Raw genomic sequence first — 9879 nt, forward strand, 5'->3', positions numbered from 1 at the left:
CTTCAAGGGAATTGATCAGAAATATTTAGCAAAGCGGTTCGCGGGACGAACTGACTGATTGCGGTAGCCTACGGGTCAATTCCATTGAGGGTTTAATTAAATTAATATAGCCTGTCTGCATATAATGTATATTCCTAATTGATTATAATTCGTTGTGTTTAATTATCTGTATATATTTGAAGCAGACTCCTGGACTATATAAGCCCTTTTTGGGGCGTTTTTGTATGTATTGTTATCCGGGTCAACCCGTATGATTAATCATTGATTACGATCATTGAAATTAATTGTACATTCCCCAACCCTGACCTGGATACTCTACAAGGTACATGCCTGCCTTTCAGAGAAGCCAAGGACACCTTGCAAATCTCGTCGAACAGGAAGCTTCATGTTCATGCCACTTCTGCCGTCAAGGAGTTGGCCTGTTAACCTCACTTGATGGCCAAACTCCTGTGCTGGAAAACTATTTTAGACACGATATCCAATCCGTCCCAAACATGGCTTTGTGTGTCTTTTTAGGATTGGAAGACTTTTTTTGGATGTCCTAGATTAAACTCTTACACAAAACTACATACATTTTAATAGTGTTTAAAAATAGCGGTGATGATGTTCAACTATCTGATAAAAATATGCGTAATTACATCTTGTAGTAGTGTAATAACTTGATGAACAAACCTTTACTCGCTGAGTCTGACAGCAAATAAACTATTGCTTGTTGTACAGTAAGTTGTGAACTCTATTGCCCTCTGACACTCTCCCTGAGGGTCATTGACACTTTCCAAGAGTGTGAGTGTGTCATCGTCAAATGTTGTAAACTTTCAGCTCAGATTGGAAACTGAATTGACACAGACTGCCCCCAGCGGTGAAAAGCAACAATCTGCCCTCCGACATTCCCTGAAATATGATCGTTCAAATGTTGTAAATGTTAAGAAGTTTTAAAGAATCTCGCACAGTGATTGGCTGCAAATGTTGTGACAACTTATGACAACTTTTTCCTTTGTGATCTTACTGGAACTTTGTGACTACTATTGTGCTGTCACATTTGCTACTTTCCAAGTAAATGCACTGGTTGCAATTTTGCTTGAGACCCTGAGCACTGAAAAGGGAAGGAGTTAGCATTCTTTCCACGCTGTGTTGTTTGTGTTTTATTTAATTACTTATTTACGATTACTAGGAAACTAGAACTTTTCTAGCATACCACATCAATGTGAACGCTGCCGCTGAGGAAGCTGCTAGTTAACAGGGCTCTGGAACCAAAGGGCAACGGGCCGGTGGCGCAATGGATAACGTGTCTGACTATGGATCAGAAGATTCCAGGTTCGACTCCTGGCTGGCTCGTATCAGTTCTCTTTTTTTTAACTCCATGACTCTCATGGCATTTCAATTCTGTGTTCACCTGGAACAGTAGCTCTGCAAATTAGGAAAACTCAGACCACAGAACCATCCCTTCGATAGCTCTGTTGGTAGAGTGGAGGACTGCAGGTGAACCATCCCTTTGATAGCTCAGTTGGTAGAGCAGAGGACTGTAGGTGATATAGTAGCCATCCTTAGGTCACTTGTTCAATTCCAGCTTGAAGGAAGATGTTTTTTTATCTCTTGGAGGCAATACTCGCCTTTCCCTTCAAACTCCGACAAAATTACATTTTCTGACCGGTAATCGAACCCAGATGGGGGCGCTGCTCTGTGGCGACCTGCAGTGTGTTTTAACGTGCGAGTTATTGGCAAGTTGTCGAGTTGTTTGTTTGTTTGTTGAGCGGGTTCTATATTTTCTTTCTAAAAACCGACTGCTGACGTGGGTATAATAATTCGTAAACAATGCAGTTTCATGGATGGATCTTAGGACTGGTCATCTGGATTTTAAGCATTAATTTATTCAATGCATTAAATGCCGAAAACGCCGTAGACGGTTTTGTTCAGCACAGCCGGGAATTCTTACTCCAGTGCAGTAAGGACGCGAAGACCACATCTTACCATCGCATACCAAGTTATTTGCAAACCTCACAAGACAAAATTACTCAAACTAAAAGGAAACGTAGACGAGGGAAGAGAGGTGGGATTCGCCAGAGACTAAAAAGATTGGGAAATAAACTACCCTTGCCCACGATTTTATTAATGAATGCCCAGTCCCTGAGGAGTAAAACGGATGAATTAACAGCAAATCTACGCTACCTGCATGAATACAGAAATGCATGTGTGCTGGCAATCACAGAAACATGGCTGAACGAGAGCACTCAATCAAGTGAGGTTGAACCAGCTGGCTTCACGGTGTATCGAACGGATCGAGACTTGGACATCACGGCAAAGTCACGCGGTGGTGGAGTTTGTTTTCTTATTACGGACAACTGGTGCAGGCAAGTGGTGCTAAGAGAATATCTCTGTACTCCTGATATCGAACTATTGAGTGTATCTCTTAGACCATTCTATCTCCCTCGTGAGTTCCCACAGTTGTTTTTTACTGATGTCTCTGATGTGTTATATCAACTTTCACAAAGACTTGATACGCTGTCTCCTGATGCTCCAAAATTTATCTTAGGAGATTTTAACAACTGTTCATTGAAAAACTGTTTGAGGACTTACTATCAGTATGTGAACTGTTGCACCAGGAAAAATAAGATACTGGACAAGTGTTATGGCAACGTTAAAGATGCCTTTTCTGCCTCAACGCTACCGCCGTTGGGTAGATCTGATCATAGCATTGTAAATCTTCGACCCAAATATCAAAGACTCCTTGAAAGAGAAAAACCTCAGGTAAAGACAGTAAAGATTTGGAATGAAGAGAGTATTATGTGTCTCCCAGGATGTTTTGAGTGTACTCTGTGGGAAACATTTGAATCTCCTGATCTAGATACTCACACAAATGTGGTCTCTGATTATATACATTTTTGTGTGGAGTCAGTTATACGCACGAAAACGTATAAAGTGTTTCCAAATAATAAGCCATGGGTATCAAAGAAACTTAAACAACTATTAAATAAGAAGAAGGTAGCATATTACAGGTGAAACTCGGAAAATTAGAATATCGTGCAAAAGTTCATTAATTTCAGTAATTCAACTTAAAAGGTGAAACTAATATATTATATAGACTCATTACAAGCAAAGTAAGATATTTCAAGCCTTTATTTTATATAATTTTGATGATTATGGCTTACAGCTTATGAAAACCCCAAATTCAGAATCTCAGAAAATTAGAATATTACATGAAATCAATAAAAAAAAAAGGATTTTAAATACAGAAATCTCGGCCCTCTGAAAAGCATAATCATGCATATGTACTCAGTACTTGGTTTGGGCCCCTTTTGCATTAATTACTGCCTCAATGCGGCGTGGCATGGATGCTATCAGCCTGTGGCACTGCTGAGGTGTTATGGAAGACCAAGATGCTTCAATAGCGGCCTTCAGCTCTTCTGCATTGTTTGGTCTCATGCCTCTCATCTTTCTCTTGGCAATGCCCCATAGATTCTCTATGGGGTTCAGGTCAGGCGAGTTTGCTGGCCAATCAAGCACAGTAATACCATGGTCATTGAACCAGGTTTTGGTACTTTTGGCAGTGTGGGCAGGTGCCAAGTCCTGCTGGAAAATGAAGTCAGCATCTCCATAAAGCTTGTCTGCTGAAGGAAGCATGAAGTGCTCTAAAATGTCCCGGTAGACGGCTGCGTTGACTCTGGACTTAATAAAGCACAGTGGACCAACACCAGCCGATGACATGGCTCCCCAAACCAACACAGACTGTGGAAACTTCACACTGGACTTCAAGCATCTTGGATTGTGTGCCTCTCCATTCTTCCTCCAGACTCTGGGACCTTGGTTTCCAAATGAGATGCAAAATTTGCTCTCATCAGAAAAGAGGACTTTGGACCACTGAGCAACAGACCAGTTCTTTTTTTCTTTAGCCCAGGTAAGACGTTTGACATTTGAAGCCCATGTCCAGGACCCGTCTGTGTGTGGTGGCTCTTGATGCAGTAACTCCAGCCTCAGTCAACTCCTTGTGAAGCTCACCCACACATCTGAATGGCCTTTTCCTGACAATCCTCTCCAGGCTACGGTCATCCCTGCTGCTTGTGCACCTTTTTCTTCCACACTTTTCCCTTCCACTTAACTTTCTATTAATGTGCTTTGATACAGCACTTTGAGAACATCCAACTTCTTTTGAAATTACCTTTTGAGGCTTTCCCTCCTTGTGGAGGGTGTCAATGATGGTTTTCTGCACAACTGTCAGGTCAGCAGTCTTCCCCATGATTGTGAATTCAACTGAACCAGACTGAGAGACCATTTAAAGGCTCAGGAACCCTTTGCAGGTGTTTAGCTGATTAGAGTGTGACACTTTGAGCCTACAATACTGAACCTTTTCACAATATTCTAATTTTCTGAGATTCTGAATTTGGGGTTTTCATAAGCTGTAAGCCATAATCATCAAAATTATATCAAATAAAGGCTTGAAATATCTTACTTTGCTTGTAATGAGTCTATATAATATATTAGTTTCACCTTTTAAGTTGAATTACTGAAATTAATGAACTTTTGCACGATATTCTAATTTTTCGAGTTTCACCTGTATAATAATGATGTTTTAGAGAAAAGGGACATTCAAAGAGAAATTAAAAGACAAATTAAGGTTGATAAGGCCCTATATAAACAAAAAATTGAAGCTAAAATGTCACAGGGAACTTCTAAACAGGCATGGGAAGGTATCAGGACGATGATTAGTGCACCACATAAAAGTCAAGGAAAGTATAATACAAACATGACAATTACTGAGGGGAAAAGCAGGGATCTGGAACTAGCGAATGGGTTAAATAATTTTTTTTCACGTTTCGAGGGGGATAGTAAGGTTACTAACAGTGATGAAGAAACTTTCTTGGCATCAACTAATGACTTTGCCATCAAAGAGGCTGATGTAAAGAAAATGTTTCAGAGTTGCAATACACCTAAGAGCCCGGGGCCTGACAGCATCTGTGGACGAGTGTTAAAAAAATGTGCTGAGCAACTATCCACAGTTTTTACTTTGTTATTCCGAAGATCTTTAGGCCAACGCTTAATACCAACTATATGGAAAACTTCAACTATTATACCATTTCCTAAAAACAATAAACCAGTAGAGCTTAGTGACTATCGGCCAATTGCACTGACCTCTTTGGTGTTTAAAAGCTTTGAAAGGCTTGTTAAAAGGTATGTGGTGTTAAAAACGCAACATTTATTGGAACCATTGCAATTTGCATATCAGTCAAACAAGGGAGTGGACGATGCAATATTAACATTGTTGCATATTGTTTACTCGCATCTTGAAGTTCCCAAAAATCACGTGAAAATCCTATTTGCTACCCTTGCCCACGATTTTATTAATGAATGCCCAGTCCCTGAGGGGTAAAACGGATGAATTAACAGCAAATCTACGCTACCTGCATGAATACAGAAATGCATGTGTGCTGGCAATCACAGAAACATGGCTGAACGAGAGCACTCCATCAAGTGAGGTTGAACCAGCTGGCTTCACGGTGTATCGAACGGATCGAGACTCGGACATCACGGCAAAGTCACGCGGTGGTGGAGTTTGTTTTCTTATTACGGACAACTGGTGCAGGCAAGTGGTGCTAAGAGAATATCTCTGTACTCCTGATATCGAACTATTGAGTGTATCTCTTAGACCATTCTATCTCCCTCGTGAGTTCCCACAGTTGTTTTTTACTGTTGTTTATATACATCCGCTAGCAAATTCAGCTAAAGTCTCTGATGTGTTATATCAACTTTCACAAAGACTTGATACGCTGTCTCCTGATGCTCCAAAATTTATCTTAGGAGATTTTAACAACTGTTCATTGAAAAACTGTTTGAGGACTTACTATCAGTATGTGAACTGTTGCACCAGGAAAAATAAGATACTGGACAAGTGTTATGGCAACGTTAAAGATGCCTTTTCTGCCTCGACGCTACCGCCGTTGGGTAGATCTGATCATAGCATTGTAAATCTTCGACCCAAATATCAAAGACTCCTTGAAAGAGAAAAACCTCAGGTAAAGACAGTAAAGATTTGGAATGAAGAGAGTATTATGTGTCTCCCAGGATGTTTTGAGTGTACTCTGTGGGAAACATTTGAATCTCCTGATCTAGATACTCACACAAATGTGGTCTCTGATTAAATACATTTTTGTGTGGAGTCAGTTATACGCACGAAAACGTATAAAGTGTTTCCAAATAATAAGCCATGGGTATCAAAGAAACTTAAACAACTATTAAATAAGAAGAAGGTAGCATATTATAATAATGATGTTTTAGAGAAAAGGGACATTCAAAGAGAAATTAAAAGACAAATTAAGGTTGATAAGGCCCTATATAAACAAAAATTGAAGCTAAAATGTCACAGGGAACTTCTAAACAGGCATGGGAAGGTATCAGGACGATGATTAGTGCACCACATAAAAGTCAAGGAAAGTATAATACAAACATGACAATTACTGAAGGGAAAAGCAGGGATCTGGAACTAGCGAATGGGTTAAATACATTTTTTTCACCTTTCGAGGGGATAGTAAGGTTACTAACAGTGATGAAGAAACTTTCTTGGCATCAACTAATGACTTTGCCATCAAAGAGGCTGATGTAAAGAAAATGTTTCAGAGTTGCAATACACATAAGAGCCCGGGGCCTGACAGCATCTGTGGACGAGTGTTAAAAAAATGTGCTGAGCAACTATCCACAGTTTTTACTTTGTTATTCCGAAGATCTTTAGACCAACGCTTAGTACCAACTATATGGAAAACTTCAACTATTATACCATTTCCTAAAAACAATAAACCAGTAGAGCTTAGTGACTATCGGCCAATTGCACTGACCTCTTTGGTGTTTAAAAGCTTTGAAAGGCTTGTTAAAAGGTATGTGGTGTTAAAAACGCAACATTTATTGGAACCATTGCAATTTGCATATCAGTCAAACAAGGGAGTGGACGATGCAATATTAACATTGTTGCATATTGTTTACTCAGCATCTTGAAGTTCCCAAAAATCACGTGAAAATCCTATTTGCTGACTTTTCGTCGTGCGTTTAATACCATACTGCCTACTGTGTTGGTTGAAAGATTAGCCATAGAGTTTAACCTGGATGGAGGACTTATTCTGTGGTTGCGGGATTTTCTAAGGAACAGAGTTCAGCGAGTGAGAATGGGTGGATCACTATCGGAGAAACAAATTACTAATGTTGGATCCCCACAAGGCTGTGTCCTCTCACCACTACTGTTTATATTGTACACAAATACCTGCATAAGTACCCATCCAAGGAGATATTTAATCAAATTTGCAGATGATACTGCATTAGTTAGTCTCCTCCAGGGGGATGAGGACAGTCATGGACCTGTTTTAAATGAATTTATTACTTGGTGCGACATGTCAAACCTTAAGTAAAATATTTCAAAAACAAAGGAGATGAGTATTGATTTTAGGAAGGAGTCTTCAGTGAGTGTGACCACTATTAAAGGGGTACCAATACAGTGTTAATGAGTATAAATATCTTGGGGTAGTCTTTGATCACAAACTAAGGTGGTATAAATGGACTGAAGCTGTGCACAAAAAAGGACAGCAAAGGCTATACTTCCTTAGGAAGATGCTGACATTTAATGTAAATGTTTCAATCCTAAGAGTATTTTATGATTCTTTTATTGAAAGTGTTTTTACATTTTGCATCACCTGTTGGTTTGGAAATGTCACAGTGAAGCAAAAAAGTTCGCTTAGAAAGGTCTTGATTACTGCGGGTAAATTAATTGGTATCCCTTTAAGAGGTCTTGAACAAATTTATAAAACTAGATGCCTTAGTAAAGTAAGACAAATTATATCAGACAATAGACATCCTCTGTTTGATAAATTTGAGATATTACCCTCAGGTAGAAGATTCAGGATGCCAGCAATTTTTAAAAACAGGGGGAAAAATTCCTTCTTGCCACAGGCAGTAAAATTATTAAATGATAGGTAGTGTGGGTGTTCACTGAGCGGGTCTCAGTGAAGATTAGAATTTGTTTTTATTTATTTTATATATAAATCTGCATATTTGTTACATGTATATTGTTGGTCTTATATGTATGCATGTTGAAACACAAGCAACAAAAATGTCCCTATGGGGATAATAATAAAGCAATCAATCAATCAGGCTGTAACAGTGAGAGCACCAACTCCTAACCACAAGACCACCAGGGAGGGCAAGGTACATGCCTGCCTTTCAGAGAAACCAAGGACGCCTTGCAAATCTCGTCGAACAGGAAGCTTCATGTTCATGCCACTTCTGCTGTCAAGGAGTTGGCCTGTTAACCTCACTTGATGGCCAAACTCCTGTGCTGGAAAACTATTTTAGACGTGATATCCAATCCGTCCCAAACATGGCTTTGTGTGTCTTTTTAGGATTGGAAGACTTTTTTTGGATGTCCTAGATTAAACTCTTACAGAAAACTACATACATTTTAATAGTGTTTAAAAATAGCGGTGATGATGTTCAACTATCTGATAAAAATATGTGTAATTACATCTTGTAGTAGTGTAATAACTTGATGAACAAACTTTTACTTCGCTGAGTCTGACAGCAAATAAGCTGTTGCTTGTCGTACAGTAAGTTGTGAACTCTATTGCCCTCTGACACTCTCCCTGAGGGTCACTGACACTTTCCAAGAGTGTGAGTGTGTCATCGTCAAATGTTGTAAACTTTCAGTTCAGATTGGAAACTGAATTGACACAGACTGCCCCCAGCGGTGAAAAGCGACAATGTGCCCTCCGACATTCCCTGTACTCTGATCGTTCAAATGTTGTAAATGTTAAGAAGTTTTAAAGAAATTCACACAGTGATTGACTTTTTCCTTTGTGATCTTACTGGAACTTTGTGACCACTATTGTGCTGTCACATTTGCTACTTTCCAAGTAAATGCACTGGTTGCACTTTTGCTTGAGACCCTGAGCACTGAAAAGGGAAGGAGTTATCATTCTTTCCACGCTGTGTTGTTTGTGTTTTATTTAATTACTTATTTATGATTACTAGGAAACTAGAACTTTTCTAGCATACCACATCAATTTGAATGCTGCCGCTGAGGAAGCTGCTAGTTAACAGGCCTCTGGAACCAAAAGGCAAAGGGCCAGTGGCGCAATGGATAACACGTCCGACTACGGATCAAAAGATTCCAGGTTCGACTCCTTGCTGGTTCGTATAATTTCTCTTTTTTTAACTCCATGACTCTCATGGCATTTCAATTCTGTGTTCACCTGGAACAGTAGCTCTGCAAATTAGGAACACTCACACCACAGAAACATCCCTTCAATAGCTCAGTTGGTAGAGCGGTGGACTGTAGGTGATATAGTGGCCATCCTTAGGTCGCTGGTTCAATTCCGGCTTGAAGGAAGTTGATTTTTTTGTCTCATGGAGGCACTACTCGCCTTGCCCTTCAAACTCCGACAAAAATACATTCTCTGACCAGTAATCGAACCCAGGCTGTAACAGTGAGAGCACCAACTCCTAACCACAAGACCACCAGGGAGGGCAAGGTACACGCCTGCCTTTCAGAGCAGCCAAGGATGCCTTGCAAATCTCGTCGAACAGGAAGCTTCATGTTCATGCCACTTCTGCTGTCAAGGAGATGGCCTGTTAACCTTAATTGATGGTTTTGTGGTTTCTCTCGTTCCCTCAAGAATCACTCTTAAATTCTTACTTTTTGATTTCAGAAGAATAGACTTTATTGTCAGACCATAAAGCCGAGTTGCCTCCAGAACAACTAACATGTCTTGAGTTTGCACCCGCTTACATAGGTCTCACAAGGCGTTGCTAAAATAACCCTTATCCTGTTTGTAACATGTTTTCAGCAGAAAAAGATCTTTGGGGCCCCAACCAATCTTCTTTATCTTTAAACCAGAAGGCTTCAGTTAC

The 9879-nt window shown here is 39.9% G+C and overlaps 2 non-coding genes across 2 annotated transcripts; both read left to right on the forward strand.

Moving 5' to 3' along the window:
- The first annotated feature begins 1262 nt into the window (after window positions 1–1262).
- Window positions 1263–1335, forward strand: trnah-aug (transfer RNA histidin (anticodon AUG)). The gene has a single exon. It is a non-coding gene; the product is annotated as a tRNA-His (tRNA).
- A 7935-nt stretch (window positions 1336–9270) lies between these two features.
- On the forward strand, window positions 9271–9357 carry trnay-gua (transfer RNA tyrosine (anticodon GUA)). Its single transcript is given in 2 exon segments — window positions 9271–9307; window positions 9322–9357. It is a non-coding gene; the product is annotated as a tRNA-Tyr (tRNA).
- Window positions 9358–9879: the final 522 nt, after the last annotated feature.

Source organism: Xyrauchen texanus, chromosome 6, assembly GCF_025860055.1.
Source record: "Xyrauchen texanus isolate HMW12.3.18 chromosome 6, RBS_HiC_50CHRs, whole genome shotgun sequence".
NCBI classification, from domain to species: Eukaryota; Metazoa; Chordata; class Actinopteri; order Cypriniformes; family Catostomidae; genus Xyrauchen; species Xyrauchen texanus.